Genomic DNA, 20913 nt, shown 5'->3' with positions numbered 1-20913 from the left:
GGAAACATTCTTCCAAAGTGAAGGGACGCATATAGTCTGTGCACAAATCCTCTCCTCTACAAATCTTCTGTTTGACTAATTTCACTCAACACAGCATTCTATTAAGCAAGATATCCAGCTCTCCCTTTTAGCGTTCTGATCAATCACATTCAAACCTTACATATACTAAAATCCAACCCTACCTGCTTCCTGGTAACTCACCACTTAGGTGTGACCGACCACTTAGGTGCATTCAACCTGGCACACCATGAACGATTCTTGCTCACCTGTGACGGGGACCTCTATTGATAAGATGAAATACATTGCAATTAGAATAATATAGGATTTGGGTTGATTGTTTCGTATGTAAAAAAAGAGAGTTATTATAATCCCACCAGGTACACTGTATTTCTGTTTCTAAATGTTCACTCGATTATAGCGAAATGTTGAACGTCCGATATTCAGTAGCTTGTACAGCTTTTTATGATTTGCAACGTTTCCGTCTCAGCTCTGCTTACACCACAGACACATATGAATCATAGCGTTTATTTCATATAATTCAATAGGTATTTTTAAGAGCTCTTACTCATCTGCTGACGATATAGAGTTTTTGTCTACCAAACCTACTCCGAATTCAAAGTACTGCCAGTGTGATTTGACGTGCAAGCTGCCGTCCTCGTACTTCATATGGATAAGGTGTACACCTGTTTCTCGATCTCTAGACATGTTACAAATGTAGAAAGAACCGCCATCAGAAACAATACATCTTGGCATTGGAATACTGTGCCTCGGAAACGAGGTTACACGAGGTCTTATGTCCTGCTTGGCGGCTCATGTGGTGTAACCAGATATCAAGGTAATTTGGTATTGTGTAGAGAACACCCATTTCCTAATGTATGGTTGACTCATAATTATTGAATCGCGCTGCCCGTTTACTTTAATATTTGAGGCGCTTCTGGCAGGGTGGAGCACTTCTTTGAATCCTGAATGTAGTCAAAACTTCTATACTGCGCTCTTGCACCCTAAAAGGCTTTCTCCACACCAAGCATAAGTACTTTTCCAGGGTAAAGAGGAAGTGCTGATATTCTCTTACCACTTGACAGCTGCTCTACTTGCTGAGATCAGATGCATTTACACTGCCCATTAATGCATAGGTGCAGCACAAGTGAGCTTCATCGGACTTGGTTGTTTTTCCTACTCTAAGAATGTGACGCGTAGAAGGGACTTTAAAAACCTTTTACCACCCCTTACCACTCCTCCCCCCCTTACCCCCGCCCACAGCTATTTTCATATTCATTAATTTAGTTAAACAGTTTGCTTCTCTGGTGGCTGATCACAAGGCCTCTCTTCATAGCCCTGACAGTTCTTTTCAGTTGTATAGTACATACATTCGTTTTTCATACTTAGGTGAATCCAGTCATCAACACGTCTAAAAATAGAAATGTGAATCTAATAAGCTGCACATAGATTGGAAATAAGCTATATACGTAACTGAATGTTATCGGCTAGAAATGATGATATTATTCTTTAGAATTCAGATAAGTAGCAAAAACTGACAAACATGTTAAGTTTAAAATGGCAACAAGAACATCTCACTAAACGATAAGAATGCTGCTAACCCTTTCTATTTTCACTTGCTGTTTGCGATTACACACCCCACATTAAAATTGTCTCAAAATGCACCTACATCTTCAGGAATTTTCACAGATGTTGGTTTTCTCAGTAGTTAAATTACTCGTAATCAAGATTTTGTGAGTTATTGAATGTCTTCATTCAATAGGGTTAGATGAAGACTGACTAATTGCCTTGGACTGAGAAGGCAAGCACTTTCTTACTCATCAGGAAGGAATCTCCATAGTTGGGTTTTAAGGTAATCTTAGTTCAACCTAATGAACAGAAATCTGTGGTGGAAATAAAGGGGTTGCTGATATGTAGATGGAAATGCATTATTTGTGGATAGTGTGTGTGCTTTGAGTTTGAATAAGGAGTCCAGAAATATGCTTTGACTTGACTGAAGATGGTAGCTGAAATTGAGTTCCTTTGCTTCACAGAAGAGAGAGCTTGTCACGGACAGAAGCAAGTGGGGAGTGATGAGCAACGCGTTATAATTCAATATTAAAGGTTCATGAAAGCTTTCAAACAGTCATCACTAACTTGTGAAAGAGTGGGGTTTCATCAATATGGTGGTGAATGGATACTCCTGTGACATTCCAGAGACCACCCAGTGGATATGAAAAGTGATCCTGAAAAGATTAGGCTTGGGACCCTGACTCTTAGTTTGCTTACTTTGTGCTTCTGGAAACATTTAGGTTTTCAGAACGTCTGAAATTGGAGGAAACCATTAAGTTCATCTTTGTAGCTGTCCTCTATACCACCTGTCTGCACCATGTTATTTTCCTAGTACTGTTTAATCAGAATCTTGATGTTCCCTTACTTTGATACATTCTGCTACCCCACGTGTCCTCTAAAAGCAATCCAATCAGTTGATGGTATTACCTGTTTAGTACACGTTCGTTAGTAACCATCTCCCTTCTTGTTATTCGTTGTCAGAGGCATGGCTGTCCCTAAAACTTCAAACACGTTTGAAAAGTGATACTTTTTGTGTCGGGCAGCAACATTGAGCCTTGGGACACTCTATCAGTGGTGGTCCATTGATTTTGCTTTCTTCACTTTGGATGCACTCCGGGTGTCTGAAACGGAACAACTCCGCCCAGTGTGTGAAATTAGGCTACTTGATTTGTGCTACTATGTCTCTTCATGCTGCTGTGTCCCTTGGTATATTTCTAGGCCTTAGCAGAAGAAACTGTATTTCCAAATGCAGGACTCTCCCAGGCAGTCAAAGGTTCACGTGGAAATAATCTTACCAAATGACCTTTAAGAAAGCTTCTGAATGTTCAAGTCTTTAGCTTCTGAAGCATATGCACCCAACTCTGGCTGAGGATATTTTTAAAACTTGCCTTGAGGTCACAAAGCTTGCGGACCTCATCAGGCAAGTTAACCCCATCTGCTTTAAGAGCATGCTTATACACTTTGTGCAAACAAACCTTCTGTACTGTAGTGAAAGGGTTAAAAGTACACAGGTCAATCTTTTAACTGTGTACTGTGAGGGGGGAGGTCCTAAAAATAAGTGCATGTGTAGTTATCTTTCAAATAAAATAGAAATCGTTATTGATAAACTGCTACCAAGACAGACATACTGTGGGGTGTTGCCTTCACGACTAGAGTAAAAAAAGTTCCATGCCAAATGGCATATTTTTATCTTCCGGAGATCAGATAACCGCTTACCTTGACTGTAATGGACTTGGACTTAGTCAAAACGCATTAGAGTGCAGTGCTGGTCTGGGGTTCTATCCTGTACATATCATATTCATATATCACTAGATAGTTCCAGTTTATTTGGCTTTAGGCAAGGCATGGAACTAGTCAGTGGAAAGCACATTATTCTAAGGTGTTTGAAAGAGCATGTAAATCTTTAATCAGTCTTTCTTTCTAGCGATTTACAGCATACGTGCCTAGTTAGTTTATAGACATTGGGGCCGCACCCGTAGCAAATCCAGAAACATAATTTGTATTGGGTGGGTTGGCTGAACACTTGTTTAATCATATCGATTGCTGGTGCGCCCTGCGATGTCTTGGCAGTTGGACTCCAGTCCTGATGCTTCTTCCTGTCATCTTTTATGAGTGGGAGGTGGCGCACAGAAGTGGTACACGTGTGCGCCAATGAAGGTACAACTCGGATGAATCGCCTTCTGTATCGTGGTGGTTCGATGGCTTCAGTTTGTTCGTTCTTAGGAGTTTGCAGGGGGGATGTAGACGCGTGTATGTGGCTGGGCTTGGAACTGTGCTACATTCGAATGAATACCGTATTGTTTCCTCGTCGGTGTAGCTATTCTCACACAGTTCTTATTGTAACCTATCTATTACAAGATCCTGAGTGGAAACTTATTTTTCATTCCGGTGTTTCTGATTACTGCGTATTTTGGGAAGTTAATATTCTTGCTCGGCTTTTAAGAGCCTGGCAGATTTGGGCTAGAGATGTGCTCGTCTCAGTTGTTCAGAGTTGCGTATCTTCAGGGACAAGTAAACGCGGTTTAATCTGTCGCTGTCATTAACGACATGCATGCGATAGAGCGCATGTGGAAGCATAGTAAAATCCTAGCGCGCTGCGTATTGCACAAGGACAAACACGACGTACCAGATTGGGTGCACGTTTAGAGCTACTTGAGGAAAGGCGTTATGTCAAACCCGCCTTCACAATTTCCAACATAAACTTGTGTGACATTAATTACCGTACGTCCCACTGCTAGCGTGTCTAGAATTTTTACTAAGAAGACGGTCGAAATGCCACATTTTTCTGGTGTATTTGGAGAACCGGCGAGCCTGGAAGTAATTTATGCGACTTAGTTTCGACCTAAATCTTTTTCAGGGTCGTCGCTAAGCTGTACGTTTAACGGCATGTAGAGTGGTTCCACCTTACGCTGGTTGTCAAAGAACTTGTGACTGTTAAGGTTTTTTGGTAGATCGTCCGAAGAACGCCCTCGACGCATATCCTTCTGTGTGTACTTGCAGCTTTTAAGGCTGTGTCCTGTGGCGCAGCATTGCAGCCGTGTTCATATCGCTGCTGGGCATAGTCTTACTCTGTAATATAGTCTTTCCAGGTGACGGACACCGGAGCATTCCTGTGTACACCCACCTCTCCCCGCCGTCCGCCCTCCCTCACTTGCCCCTGGCTGTGCGGCGCACCCGTCTCAAGTATCGGCTCACGGTGCCAGCCCATTGCAGAGCCGGTCTCTCTGCGCCCTTCTCCACCTGCAGGTTCCCTCCCAAGGTCACTGCAGTAATTCCATACCAGGCGGCGCCTTATCGAGCGGCTCCGGTGTCACGTTGCCTTTATCCTGGAAGATATTGAGTTCCGTGCAGTTCGCTGCTTTGAATGGCGCTGGCACTTGACACGCCCCCACCCCTAACACTCTCTCATGCTGCTTCTGCCCCATGCCCGGGCCCTCTGCACCACCTATTCCTGCTCCAAATGCAATCTTCCCCGGCTCCGCCTTACCTTCACGTCTCCGGCTCCGCATTACTAGCCCCTCAGTACACCCAGTGTCCTGCTCTGGGGCACCATGGCCCCTGGTTTCCAACGTAAATTGAGTGCCAATTGTGAGGATTGGTATAATCCTTCATTGTCCGCTTTGTCTGACTCCTTCAGTGCACTCGACTCCAACCTCTGTACTGGGGATAGAATACTGCCACACAACCACTGTAGTGAGATTTGCTGCTGCGTGCAGAGTGCGAGGGGGGTGGGAAGGGCTGGTCGTCTGATGAGTCAGGGACCTAATGCATGCACTAAAGGGATCTGTGTTTGACTCGTGGCTACAGGTTCGAATGTCAGGGAGTCCAGTCAGCCATTCAACCTTTCAAGGTGGATAAAACGAGTAGCAGTGAGTAACAGTATACAGACCCACAGGTGAGTAGAGTCAATATACCTCTTGAAGTGAAAATGTGCCTTTCCCAACATACATACTAATTATGCCCGCCACTTCAAATGTTTCTTATATAGCTCGTTTCCAATAGAGTTTACTTTCTATAATGCACTGCTCTGTACGCCACTCATTTTGACGCTGTCTCACTCTTATGAGTGCTTTGCGCCTTAGTTATTGGGTGCTCTCCCTTGTCCTTCGAGTCCCCCTTTCCCCTTAATTTAGATCTCTGTGGTTACTTGGAGTTTTTATGTAGAGTTCCATCAGTGTTCTCTGCCTTGTTCCGTGTTACTTTTCCTGGGTTCTTTCAGTGACACCTCCATACTTAAGGGGACTTGTTTGATTCTCCTTCGTTGCCTGCTCATCTCCCTTCAGTGGCCTCTGAGGCTTTTGTATGTTCTTTTAGGCAGGCAACCCACCCTGGTCTATGGCACTGCTTTCATAACTAGATAAATATCTGAGCACGTCATAAGAGTGACCGCTCCTGAACTTTGATGGTAGATACAAATACATGTCCCAAATGCCCTGATCAATTAGAGTCCTTTAGAGACGCCCAGAGGAGGAAGTTCTGACCTTGGAATATTTTGAAGGTATTCGGACTACAGTTTCCATGTAATTTCTTCTGAAGACATATGTTCAGAAAGGGTGTACATCAAAACTAATATTTAGATGGTGTGCCAAGCTATCACTTCCTCTTGGGTGAATCATACTACCAATACGTGTTGAGAAACTGACTTTTACATATGCCATCGCAAAACATGAACGTTTTAGTTTAAGTAGCCGTTCTATCAGAAATGCAGTACATTGTATTCAGTACATAGCAACGAAACCTATGCCAAGGACGGTTGTATTAATGGCAAGGATGCCCTACAACATGCCAATAAATGTAGTGTTCTTGGGCATCATTATGAAAGGTATGGGCTTCATATTGCACATGGAACACACAGGATGAAAAGATGGTTCCATTGTGCCAGGAGTGAGCATAACCATGCCACAGATGTCCACAATATTCCAAGACTGACAACAATTCTGCCAGAGGTGGGCTTCACAAGACCAAGGTTTTCCACAGTATGGCAAGTAGGGCCAGCCTTTTGGACATGGGTGTGCACCATTATGCCAAATATCTCGCTATGGAATATGCGTGCTATCAGATAGGGTGGCCACCAAGGATAGGCACTGCCTGTCTTCCATGCTCCAGCGAGAAGACAAATGCACATCACTCCACCCCCCGGACTCCTCTGATCCAACCCTGAAGCACCTATGAGAGATACTGAGCTGCCGCTCCTCCTCTCTATCTGGTATGCTTTCCATATGATTTCTTCTGTGGGAGACTCTCTCCAGTCTTGCATCTCAACTCTCATCCGGTGTCAGAATTGCCTTTTAGTTGGTTGGCTGATTAATTGTGCTGCTAAAGATCGTGCCATTGGTTGCCAGGTGTAGGGCCGCAAGTGTGCAGCCATCTGATAGAGCTTCATGCCACAGATTCAGCCATAGTTTTTTCAACAAAGCCTTTTACCTCCTCTAACCTCAACAATCTGAAAGTACACAGGTATGATGGGACACTTGGCTGACTAGATAGGTCCAGTCTTTAGAGTGTTTTTTTTTGCCGCTTCAGTGGTCTCGAATTGTGTGTTTCAGCCTTAAGGAGTTTGGGAGAGGCTCTAACACAAATCTAGACTATGGAGCACACTGTCAGGGAGATTGTAACGAGGAAAGTAAAAAAAAACCTGTCCAGAATAAAATAATTTGATACCAGGACACGTTGTACTTTCAAGGTCGAATCTCTTCAGCAGCCAGTTCATTAGATGATCTGTGCAACCAACAATAGAAGCCAGAGATACGAAATTTGAACAGTATGGTATCTAGTCTTGTCTGCTCAGCACCTCACCAGAAAATGACGGACCTTTCCTTCACTCATATCAAGTTCAACTCCTTAACATGTTGACCCTCTGACTGAGGTATGACATTCCTTGCTTTCCCCTACTATAAAAATAATTTTACGTTTGACCACAAGGGTGCGAAACATTTGATATCTCCTACACTTTTCAAAAAGAATTTAACAAAAGTTTTAGAAAAATTGAGGATGTTGCTCAGTGTACATCTTACTCATTTGTATAATATAGTATTTTTTGCCAGTATGCATGTCTTTCCCCGAGTAATGCGAGCACATTGCACATGTTGTCAAATGAAGGTATATAGTTTATAAAAAAAAACTAGCTTACCCGTCACGCGTTGCTGCGATCTCGGAAGAAAGAAAATTCAAGGAAACTTGTTATAACATTCAATTACATTGTGTCATTTTTATTGAAACTTATTCATTTTAATATGGAAAACCTTTCAAAGTGTCGTTTTAATTCTATTTATTTATTCGAGTGCTTGTGGATACACAATATTTTTTGTTTTTCCGTCTGGTGCGTATACGAATAAACCAGAAGGTTTTCCGACGCGTGAGCTGGCCACATACAGTTGTCCATGTGATGAGCATGGATTCTCCAAATCTAGTCCACACACTTGCAGCGATTGTCCTTGTGCTTTGTTGATGGTCATTGCAAAAGCGAGTCGCACCGGAAACTGTAAACGTTTATCAGTATTCGAAAGATTATGAGGGCCCTGGGGGGCCGATATTTAAAAAAAAATGTATGCCAGAAACTTTCGCGGGAGTGTACTCAACAACTTCCCAAAGTTTCATGGCGATTGGATGAATGGTGTAGTAATGCATGAAGGACAAACAGACAGACAGACATAAATTCGTTTTTATACATATATAGAATAAAATAATTTCGTCATTGGATTGTGCTGCAATTCGCGAGATGTAAATTTACACATGCTCTGAGTGGATTTTTTCATTGCATTTATCTAAAAGAGGTCGCGTTCTCCTTATTTTTTTAAAGTTCGTGTTTGTAAATTCAGGAAAAAATGGGTATGTCGCTTTGCCAAATGGAAAGCTACAAAAAGTTAGATTTATCATTACAGTAACAAAGTGAACTTTTTGCATATGGCAAGATCTGCGCTGTCCCCCTTATGAAAAGAGTACATTTTAAAAACTCACAATTGTTTCATTTGATGGGTTCAGATACAATTCCTGTTAAACCAGGTGTAACAGGAGTACTGTACTGTCAAGGGAAACCGGTAGAACTCGTGTGCTTCTGTTTTGTGAGTCACTAAACCAACTTTGTAATGATCTTGTTCGTGGATGTAGGTCATCTGTTGTGTTGCTTGCCCCAGACTACTCTTAGGACACTTCCTTGGGCAGGCACTATTTTTCTTAATATACATGCAAGTGATTAATAGATGGAAATGTCACAGATGGGTGTGTAGTGAGCGCGTCTACTTATTTTAAATTTTTTAATCCAGCAAATTGGTCTTGTGCCTAAATCACTGATCTATAGTCGTCGTAAGTATTTTGGGAAGCACATTTTCCATGTGTGAATCTGCCCCAGCCCTTTTGGACTCCCTCTTTCTATCGCAAACGCAACAGTGATGGACAGAATGTGGATCAATGTCACACATTCACCCCAGTCCAAAGATCTGGGCCCAAATCCATCGTTTTTCCACTCCACACCACCCTGGGTTAGACAATGGCGATATGCAAATCAGCGCTGACCCTGTGCCCCATGGGAACAGTCCAGTCCGAACTACAAAAGCCATGTCCTTCCCAGAACGGAAACAAGCATCCGAGGACCGGCCTAAGTGTACTGGGGATGCTCAGACGTGAGTCCCAGGCACTCCACACCACTGGAAGCAAGCTAGCCGGGCTGATGAGAGGTGTTACCTCGAAACCGGGCCGGTCCTCGGATGCTTGTTTCCGTTCTGGGAAGGACATGGCTTTTGTAGTTCGGACTGGACTGTTCCCATGGGGCACAGGGTCAGCGCTGATTTGCATATCGCCATTGTCTAACCCAGGGTGGTGTGGAGTGGAAAAACGATGGATTTGGGCCCAGATCTTTTGACTGGGGTGAATGTGTGACATTGATCCACATTCTGTCCATCATTGTTGTTTTTGCAGTAACCGCTCTAAGTGTACTGGGGATGCTCAGACGTGAGTCCCAGGCACTCCACACCACTGGAAGCAAGCTAGCCGGGCTGATGAGAGGTGTTACCTCGAAACCGGGCCGGTCCTCGGATGCTTGTTTCCGTTCTGGGAAGGACATGGCTTTTGTAGTTCGGACTGGACTGTTCCCATGGGGCACAGGGTCAGCGCTGATTTGCATATCTCCATTGTCTAACCCAGGGTGGTGTGGAGTGGAAAAACGATGGATTTGGGCCCAGATCTTTTGACTGGGGTGAATGTGTGACATTGATCCACATTCTGTCCATCATTGTTGTTTTTGCAGTAATCCCTCTTTCTATCGACAAAATACTGTACAATACAACTTCAGATTGTGGAAAAGTGACTTTCCTCTAAATGTTTATGCCAGAAGTCACTTTACCTATGTGTGTGCATGTGTGTATGTATGTGTGTGTGTGTGTGTGTGTGTGTGTATATATGTATATGTATATTACCTACTGGCGGTCGCCAGTAGGTATATATAGTTAGAATTTTCAAAAAACCCATAGAGAAAAAATCCTATGTCTAATAACTTTGGCGTTTGTGGACGGAATTGGCTGAAATTTTCAGGAAAATGGCACATTTTGTTTCTGAGCAGCCCCTGAAAATTGGGGGGGGGGTTCGTCCAGGGGGGGTCGAGAAAAAAGGGGGGTCCCAAAACGTGTTTTTAACATTGAGTTTTCCATAGGGCGGTTGGCCTCACTTTTAGCCCGAACGGCTGAATGGATTTGCACGAAACTTGGCAAAATTGTAGGGACTGGTAGCCCGATGTGCCTTTTGTAGGTCTCTATATATGTGCTACAGTGGATTTTGAGAAATTAACGTTTAAAAAAAGATATATATCTGTAACAGCGGACCGGGCAGCGCTCCAGGACGCGTACTTTTCGCGCAACGGAGCTTTGTGAAGCGAAGCTGATTGGTTCTCCGGCGTCTGTCAACATTCCAAACAGTCCGTAGCGGCCGCCATCTTGTCTCTCGGTAGGATCGAGAGACAAGAGGAGGCCAAAGCGAAGGGGCAAATGACCATAAGGGGGAATAGTAGATCCTCGCTGACCCCCTAGGTTTGATGTGGAGGTTTTAAAAGGGCCCCGCGGGGCAAAAAAAAAAAATAATAATAATAATCGAACGGCTGAATGGATTTGCACGAAACTTGGCAAAATTGTAGGGACTGGTAGCCCGATGTGCCTTTGCTAGGTCTCAATATATGTGCTTCAGTGGATTTTGAGAAATTAACGTTCAAAAAAAGATATATATCTGTAACAGCGCACCGCTTCGCGTACTTTTCGCGTTACGGAGCTTTGCGAAGCGAAGCTGATTGGCTCTCCGGTGTCTGTAAACATTCGAAACAGTACGTAGCGGCCGCCATCTTGTCTCTCGGTAGGATCGAGAGACAAGAGGAGGCCAAAGCGAAGGGGCAAATGACCATAAGGGGGCATAGTAGATCCTCGCTGACCCCCTAGGTTTGATGTGGAGGTTTTAAAAGGGCCCCGCGGGGCAAAAAAAAAATAATAATAATAATAATCGAACGGCTGAATGGATTTGCACGAAACTTGGTAAAATATTAGGGACTGGTAGCCCGATGTGCCTTTGCTAGGTCTCAATATATGTGCTTCAGTGCATTTTGAGAAATTAACGTTCAAAAACAAGATATATATCTGTAACAGCGCTCCGCTTCGCGGAGATAAAATTATATCTGTATTACCTAGCTGTTGCTAACACCAGTTAGCGACGGCTAGTAGGAGATAGCGACCATCTTGGGCCCCACTTTGCATGTGAGTGATATTTATCACTAATGACATGCAAAGTGGGCATGCCAAGATGTTAGCGACTGGAAACAGTCGCTAACATCGCTATCTCCTATTATCAACTTATGGAAATATTCGAGATAAGCGCGAATATCTCCAAAAAGTAACAGCTGCCCTGAGCAGTTCTTAGCCATGTTATCCAATGGGAGGTGGATAACATGGCTAAGAGCATTAGCTCGGTAATGCATGAATATCGCTGAGTTTTCAGCGATATTAATGCATTGCGGTAGTTTTTTATCGTATTTGCGATAAACCTTGATAATAGCAAGGTTTATCTGCGATAATTTCTGACGGTAAAAAAATCTTTGCAATGCATCGTTAGGGATAAATATCGCTTAACTTTGGTAATATGCCCCAACGTCTGTTAACGTTCGATTCGAAGGAAATCAGGAAGTGTTGAAAAACATTGTCTGCACCATCTTGTCTTTTTTCAAATGCCACACTTTTGTCGTGCACGGCAGCCATTTTAGATGCCTTGACCAGACCCACTCTGTGCACGCTGTCGATCCTTAGCATGGCTCCCCACCCTCGCAAGCATCTCACCCAGGCAGTGGTCACCCCCGCTCTCTGTCTTATGCATGGGTAATAAACCTCCCCCCATCTGCGCTGCTCTTCCCTGAGAATCACACCCTGTGCCCGCCCGACACCTCCCTTTCGCCCTATTCACTACCGCACCCTCTGACACTCCTTTTCCTCTGTGTCCGATTGTCCAGGCCGGTCCTAGGCTATCAGCTAGCCCTGCAGATGTAGTTTATGGCCACAGCTGTAAAGAATCACCCCTCTTCAAAGGAGTTATAGTAGATCAAGGCCCACACTCGATGAGATCCGTCACAGCAGAAGCGTTGCTATTATCTGAAAACCATCCTGTATTGTGATTGGGGAGGGGACCGAGCGTGAAGCGGAAGATTCCAGGGATGACTCTTTGTACATCAAAGTTTTTACAATTATGTGTCACATTAAAAATATATAGCACTCCGACAAAGTAGTAAGATTATAAAACTTTAATAATTTATAAATATATACAAGAAAACAAAAATAGTAATAACATATAAACATTTTTAGGGAAAAACAACGAAGTAGCGGTCGGCTGTGCGAATAGTCCCAACGCAGCACAACGTCCAGATTTCCGGCGTGGGGCGTCGCGGGGGGTGGGTCATCAGTAGCAAACTGTTGTGCGAATAGTTCCAAGGCAGCAGAACGCGCCGAAATCTAGATGACACGAAAGTGATGTCTAGTAAGTTGCCACCCAGCAAATAACGGCGTGGGGCGTCGCGGGGGGTGGGTCATCAGTAGCAAACTGTTGTGCGAATAGTTCCAAGGCAGCAGAACGATGGCACCAAGGTGATGTCCAGTAAGTTGCCGCACTGGTTTTGGTATCCTACAATGCTGCTCCGAATAACGGCGTGGGGCGCCCCGGGGGAGGCGGCGTGAACGGGCCTCTCCAGGTGGAGTGTCATCTGTTGTAGTGGGGCGCCCCTTTACCGTTTCAGTTGCCATTCCGTCCGTTTTTGGTCCACTGTGTCAAAAGCCGCAATTCAGCTGAGTTGCGCCCACTCTTGCGGTGCAGCGATAGGCGGCTGTCACAGGACTCTCAAAATGGCGGCAGGCTCTTTCCTTTTTGGGCCTGGTCCACTGAAATGGCCCTGGGACACCTTGGAAATCGGACGCTTGTCTGCTAGGTCTTGGACCCCATTCTCGAAAGCGTCCCCTCCGCCTTGAGAATTCATCAAAAGTTTTGGGGGCCCCGACTCCTGCAGGCTTCTGGTGGGGAGCGGCTGCCATGATTGCTCGCGGAATGACCACGACGGAGCTACGAGATGGTGGTGCTCTCATGCTGACGCCAGTTTAGTCTGAAACATCCAGAAACAAGGTGGGGCTTTCATCGTTTGGGGAAAAAAAAAAAGTTTTCATCCAATGAAAAGTGTTGTTTTTAAGTCATATGATCAAGCCTTCCATCAGTAGGAAACCAAAAGTAAAATGAACCAATGAAAAGTTTTATAAACAAGTCACATGACCTGTTATGCGGCATAGGGTATAAAATGCGGAGAAAATACGTTGGCACGTGAGGCGGCGTCAGTAGCGGACCGATGTGCGAATAGGCCGAAGGCAATACAACGCGCCAAGATCCGGATGGCACCGAGGTGGTGTCCAGCAAGTTGCAGCACTGGTGTGGCCATCCTACAATGCTGAAAGTCGGCGTGGGGCCCCCCGTTGGCCTGTGAGTTTGCGTCAGTAGCGGACCGATGTGCGAATAGGCCGAAGGCAGCACAACGCGCCAAGATCCGGATGGCACCGAGGTGGTGTCTAGTAAGTTGCCGCACTGGTGTGGCCATCCAACAATGCTGAAAGTCGGCGTGGGGCGCCCCGTTGGCCTGTGAGATGGCGTCAGTAGCGGACCGATGTGCGAATAGGCCGAAGGCAGCACAACGCGCCAAGATCCGGATGGCACCGAGGTGGTGTCTAGTAAGGTGCACTGGTGTGGCCATCCTACAATGCTGAAAGTCGGCGTGGGGCGCCCCGTTGGCCTGTGAGTTTGCGTCAGTAGCGGACCGATGTGCGAATAGGCCGAAGGCAGCACAACGCGCCAAGATCCGGATGGCACCGAGGTGGTGTCTAGTAAGTTGTCGCACTTCTGTGGCCATCCTACAATGTTGAAAGTCGGCGTGGGGCGCCCCGTTGGCCTGTGAGATGGCGTCAGTAGCGGACCGATGTGCGAATGGGGCCAAAGGCAGCGCAACAATATTTTCTGACTGACACCACAAGGCGCTGAGATGCCAAGATCCGGATGGCACCGAGGTGATGTCTAAGTTGCGGACTGATGTGCGAATGGGGCCAAAGGCAGCGTAACAATATTTTTTGTATGGAAGATACCACTAGGCGTTGAGATGCCAAGATTCGGATGGCACCGAGGTGATGTCTAGCAAGTTGCTGTACTGGTGTGGTCATCCTACAATGCTGAAACTCGGCGTGGGTCGCCCCATTAGCCTGTGAGATGGCGTCAGTAGCGGACCGATGTGCGAATAGGCCGAAGGCAGCACAACGCGCCAAGATCCGGATGTCACCGTGGTGGTTTCATAGTTGAGAGGCACTTCATCTGCAGTGGGGCGCCGAGATCCGGATGGCACCGAGGTGATGTCTAGCAAGTTGCTGTACTGGTGTGGTCATTCTACAATGCTGAAAGTCGGCGTGGGGCGCCCCATTAGCCTGTGAGATGGCGTCAGTAGCGGACTGATGTGCGAATGGGGCCAAAGGCAGCGCAACAATATTTTCTGAAGAGAAGACACCAAAAGGTGCTGACATTCCAAGATCCGGATGGCACCGAGGTGGTGTCTAGCAAGCTATGCAGTTGAGTTGTGTGCGCACTTGCGGCTAATAGGTCGAAGGCAGCATAACAATGTTTTTTGAATAGAAGACACCACAAGGCGTTGAGATTCGGTTACCACCGAGGTGATGTCTAGCAAGTTGCCGCACTGGTGTGGCCATCCTACAATACTGCTCCGAATAACGGCGTGGGGTGCCCGAAGGGGGGGGGGAGCCGGCGTGAATGGGCCTTCCTAGGTGGAGGCTCGTCTGCTGTAGTGGGGCGCCCCTTTACCGTTTCAGTTGCCATTCAGCTGAGTTTCGGCTGCTCTTGATGCTACAGCGACAGGCGGCTGCAAGAGGACTCTCAAAATGGCGGCCTGTTCTTTGGATTTGGGCCTGGTCCACTAAAATGGCCCTGGGACACCTTAGAACTCGGACGCTCGATTTTTTTTTTCCTTTCCTGTACATGCAAAAAAAGGTAAATGCCCGGTACGTTACACGCTTCATCTGCCACGATGAACTCTCCAGAGGAACCGAAAAAAAATATAGTTGTGGTAACTATACCATGCATCGTCATATGGAGAGGTGGCACCAATTAATTATAGTGCTGCATAAAAGAGAGATTTGGAGGAGAACCCCTGACCTGCTAGTACATTCATCAAAGAAGTGGCACTGAGAGCTTCAGAGGCAAGGGAAACGGTCCCAAATATTTAGAAGAACTTTGGAAAGATTAAAATGACATGTTTAGATTGTGGCAAATTAATTTCATGTGGACAGATGAGTGTTACTCTAATAAATACAGCATATGAACATCATCATAGTCGATGGTTGGTAGAGACATTTTGACTATATCCTGGACCTGCCCGTCCTCGCCCAAAATGGCGCCGGAATAAATGGGACTCGTAACTCCTTGTTGTGTACTGGTTGCAGAACCTTGAAATCACGAGATACGTATGCAGTTTTGAAGCACATGGCGGGCGGGGACGAGAATTGATTGAATATTTCGACATCCCTATTGATATTAAGTTCTGATGTGTTATTGATTACTGTACTGTTGAAAGTTCGAATTAACGTCACCCATGGTACTTGCCCGCAAATGTATATCTAGATAATTTTATTGTAACTGGCTCTGTCGTATTTTAATTATAAAATGTACGTCCACCGATTCCGTAACTGTTAGACACCTTAGTTCTTGCAACCTAATGGCCCGCCCGTTACGTTCCTCTACAGTGTAAATGTCTATTCATCATATACGATTACAGTTTGCTCTGTGGCAGGCCCACGTGGTTATAGGCTCGTATTTGTATAATGAAATTTTCACAATAAAGGTTTTTAAAAGAAAACATGGTAGTAGTATATACATTGGTAAAGTTTTTAATAATAGTGACTGTTTTAGAATCATTAAAAGGCAAGTGAAATAAAGCAGACCAATTACATGAAGGGTAAAAGGTATAATACGAAGGAACGCAGTAAAGATAAATGGTCAAGGGCTGTTGTGTTTTCTATTCCTGCAACATAAAGTGATCGATAAGAATCTCATATTCAGGCGTATCGGTGACTAAGACAGCAGGTCGACCCTCTTTTGCTCAACGGCTCCGTCATGGGACGAAGAAACGCTCTTTTTCTCGAAAAAAGAATATATATTACTTGCAGGACAGTTGTAAAATTTCCGGGAAAGTACATTAGCCTGGAACATTATAACATATATTTAAGAAAAAATAATGTTCGGAAGTAATGAAAAGCGTAATTTTTAGGTCATATGACCAAGCCTTTCATCATTACAATAAGAAAAGTAAAATGAACCAATGAAAAGTTTTATTAACAAGTCACATGACTTGTTATGCTTGCGTTACGCGCTGCGCGCCCCGGATGACTTCCGGATGCGCTAACGCGGCGCGTCATATGACGCATTACGCGACAACGCAGGTACAGAATATAGTCAAAATGTCTCCACCAACCAGCGGTCGGAACACAACCCCTTTCAGCAGGCTAAATAGTTCTGTTAAATGACAACAGAAGGGACAGGCAACAAGAACCATCAGTCAAAGAGGGGAGGGCTAGTTCTTCTCTACCGGGTTACATTGGGGCGCTACCGGAACTGATCGAATTGGTAGTCTACAGTGTTTCTGGATGTTTCAGACTGAAGATGGGGTTAGCATGAGAGCAGCACCATTTCGTAGCTCCGTCGTGGTCATTCCGCAACCAATCATGGCAGCCGTTCTTTATCGTTATTTTGGGCGGTGTGGGTGGCGGAGCAGAGCTGTTTTGCAGCCATCATTGTGTGGAGTTCAGTTCATCTCACTAGTTTTGTATTTGTCATGAGGGGTTGTTCCTAATGTTTCTATTTTAGCGAGGTCAAAAAGAGATCCCATTAGTGGCCTACTGATTTTGCTCGATTCCTTTTCTTTTTTTTTTTTACACGATTTTTCGTTATCTGCAAAGACTAAACAGAGTATTGCGACTCTGTGTTTGTTTGTAAATGGAGAATGAACCAAAGAGAACTAATTCTAAAACAGTAAATACTTGGATAACAATCAATCAAATGGAGAGAGAAACAGGCACGACGGATTACAACGGGGGCAAAGGCCTGCGTTAACTACCTTTCACTATCTGCAAAGAGAGAGTACTCCTAATAGAAATGAGGGGGGGGGCACCATTCAAAGCAGATCAGTGTGCATAAACACGAAAATGTTTTCACTTACCACGTACTTGACATTCGACAGCTTATGATATTTGCTATTAAAAAACCATTGAAATTCACTGAAAAAACCATAGGTTATAGACCATATATAGTTAGGAATTAGCATTTACAAAACCTTGAAAATTCACTGAAAAAACCATAGGTTATAGACCATATATAGTTAGGAATTATCATTTAAAAAACCTTATTTTACTCACACAAAACCATTGAAATTCCATATATAGTTAGTTGCACTAACTATATATCGCGCACCCGCAATCCACTGCTGATCATGTCACATATTACATCATTCATGACATGGTCAGTGACATCACTGATGACATCACTGATGACATCTCAAATGACATCACTGATGACATCACTGATGACATCTCATTTGACATCATTCTTGTGCTAATACGATAAACCTCTTCAGACTCTAATATAACCTTAGATACACTCAGTGTATACAGACACTCACACACTGCCACTCATCCATGGAGTTCCTCACACACCGAGTCAGTCATGCAAAGAAACAATCTCACCTCCATTTCTTCAACTATACAGTTAAACACACCTTACTTATTGAAACATATACTAACACATATTTACTCTCTTATACAATCCCTGATACAAGTTCACAATGATCGATACAACCACTCACTCATTCAGTGGCTCTCATGCACAGTTATTTATATATGCCAACTCTCACATGTACTGTGTTTTACATATGTATTTAGTATGACATGTAGCATTGAGATATCCATTCACTCATCAATACACTCATGCACACAGTCAACTGCCCATGTAGCTGTTTCCACATGCACTCTTGAACTCATACACCTAGTGAATAAACTGCTCACACATCTATGCACAGAGTCGCACACCTTCCAGCCACCCCCACACAAACTCAATCTCCCATAGAAATACTTGGGCAACCAATTAATAACACATATAGCCTCTCGTATAGCTAATGATCAACACATGCAGCAGTTTACATCACAACAGACAATGATGCACAAATTAAGACAGTTTAGTCACTAACCCATGCATTCAGTGAGACATATTTAATCACTCACTCATACAGTCAGTCACGCACCTACTAAATCCTTCATCCAGACACTTATACATCCACTCATTCTTCAATATGTAAGACATATTTTAACTTTACAGAAACATACAGTCACTGGATGTTGTCATCAGTGATGTCATCAGTGATGTCATTTGAGATGTCATCAGTGATGTCATCAGTGATGTCACTGACCATGTCATGAATGATGTAATATGTGACATGATCAGCAGTGGATTGCGGGTGCGCGATATATAGTTAGTGCAACTAACTATATATGGAATTTCAATGGTTTTGTGTGAGTAAAATAAGGTTTTTTAAATGCTAATTCCTAACTATATATGGTCTATAACCTATGGTTTTTTCAGTGAATATATATATATGTATATGTGTGTATATGTGTATGTATATATATATATATATATATATATATTTGGCGCAGGTGGGCCCCGCCGCCACTATGAGGGAGGAGCCAGAACATAAAAAGAGTGAGGTGCATTCACAGTATAAGGACTACAGCACTTGAAGAAGGCACAAGCCGAAACCGGTCTGCTGATGAAATCTTGAATAAAGTACCTGTTTTGAAGCCCCGCATTGTCCCGAGTGATCTTCTGCACGAAAGAGGAGCAAATGAATATATATATATATATATATATATATATATATATATTAGCTGTTTTTGTACCGCGCACAGCTGCCCCAGCAAAGGGGCGTCCTGGCGCCAAGAAAGGTATACACAACATCGCAAAAAGCCGCAGAATCAAGGATTTTTATTAAAAAGAAAGGTTTTAATGGCACGTCTGAACTGGAGTAAGTCTTCCAAAGCTCGAATTTCAATAGGAAGAGAGTTCCACAATTTTGCGGCTACTACTCGGAAGGAGCGGCCGCCCGTCCTACTCAACAAAAAGCGTGGAACAACAGACAGATACTGACCCATCGATCTCAGGGATCGAGAAGGGACATAAGGGGTCAGTAGATTCATCAGTATAGGTGGGGCTGTGCCTTTTAAAATTTTAAAAGCCAGGCAAAGCACCTTGAACTCGATCCTCCGAGCAACCGGTAGCCAATGAAGCGCCTGCAGTGCTCTTGAGACTGAACATCGCCTAGGCAGTCCTAATACCGCTCTTGCTGCGGCGTTCTGCACTCGCTGCAGCCGCATGAGTTCCGCCTGGTTCGTACCTGCTAGCAGAGCACTGGCATAGTCTATCCTAGATAGTACTGAGGCCTGGACCACAAGCTGTCTCGTGGGGGCATCGAAAAATTTAAGCACAGGTCTAATGCCCCTGATAATGCCAAAACAGGAGGCAGCCACCCTTTTGGTATGGCAGGTGAAACTGAGGGTGGGGTCCAGCCAGACCCCGAGATTTTTTAACTCCATTACGGGAGAAGGGATCATTCCTAACTCACGAGGCCACCAGTTGTCATTCCACCATCCAGGTTGCTTTCCGACCACCATGACCTCTGTCTTAGTGTTCAATTGGAGACAGTTCTGATTCATCCAACTGGCCACCGCACGGAGCCCCTCGCAAAACTTGAGGGCCTCCACAGCTAGAGTCCCCACTTAATGTGACCGCCAGCTGCGTGTCATCCGCATAGGAAACCATTTTCAGGCCCCAGCGTTTGACTACCGCAGCCAGCGGTCTAACGTATATATTAAATAAAGTGGGGCTCAAAGATGATCCCTGTGGGACCCCCAAAGTGAGCGGGTGAGAGGTAGATTTACCTGATGGGATCGCAACCTGGAAAGATCTGTCGGAGAGGAAGGAACGGAACCAACACAAAGCGGACCCCTGACGCCTGCTTCCTCTAACCGCCGCAACAAGATCTCGTGGGACACCGTGTCGAACGCGGCACTCAGGAGTGCCGCTGTTCGTCCGGTATCCAGCACGGAGCGCAGATGTTCGACCATAAACAGCAAAGTAAAGTAAAGTAAAGTCCACATTTGTAAAGCGCACAATCACCCGTAAGGGTCTCTAGGCGCTGGGGGCCGTCGGGAAGATTAAGCGAGCTATTGCCCAGAGTCACATGGTGCTGGGCTAACCTGCCGCCGGAGCCGGGGATTGAACCGTGATTCCCAGATTCCAGCGTCAGTCGCCCTGGCCGCGGCGCCACACCTCTCCCCTCGCAAGGCAGTCTCCGTGCTGTGGCCTGCCCGAAATCCATTTTGAGTGGGATCCAAGATGTTAGCTTTGGCGAGATGGTCAGCCAGGATCCCATTCAAGTGGGCTTCGGTGACTTTGGCAGCCCACGGCAGCAGTGAGATGGGGCGATAGTTCTCAGGTTTTATCGGATCTAGGGTAGGCTTTTTTAAAATAGGTGTTACTACCGCTTGTTTCCACTTGGTGGGTACAGTCCCTGACGCCAGTGACAGGTTAATGAGAGCTAGCATGGGTGAGCGACATATTGCCTGCATGTTCTTAAACTGGGCCGGTTTAAGAGGGTCCACGGGGGAACCAGATTTGATTTTTTTGGCTCAGTAAATCAAACTCCTCCTCAGAAAGGGGGGCCAGCATGTCCAGAGTCACATCATCGCCCATCGGACAGCCAGCTGA

General features: G+C 45.0%; 1 protein-coding gene across 11 annotated transcripts in view; it reads left to right on the top strand.

The window, feature by feature from the left end:
• Window positions 1-20913, top strand: part of EPN3 (epsin 3) — a 421892-nt gene that overhangs the window by 8303 nt on the left and 392676 nt on the right. The window contains exon 1 of one of the 11 annotated variants that reach the window (XM_078654448.1): window positions 4951-5443. The exons of 9 other annotated variants lie outside the window; for them this stretch is intronic. The gene's annotated coding sequence lies outside the window, so the exon portion shown is untranslated. Of the gene's footprint in view, window positions 1-4950; window positions 5444-20913 lie in introns of those variants that run through there. One more of the 11 variants, XM_078654443.1, reaches the window with a different exon arrangement.

The sequence above is a fragment of the Lissotriton helveticus genome, chromosome 7 (assembly GCF_964261635.1).
Source record: "Lissotriton helveticus chromosome 7, aLisHel1.1, whole genome shotgun sequence".
Lineage (NCBI taxonomy): Eukaryota > Metazoa > Chordata > Amphibia > Caudata > Salamandridae > Lissotriton > Lissotriton helveticus.
The sequence above is the reverse complement of the archived record's forward strand: the minus strand, read 5'-3'. Positions and strand labels throughout refer to the sequence as shown.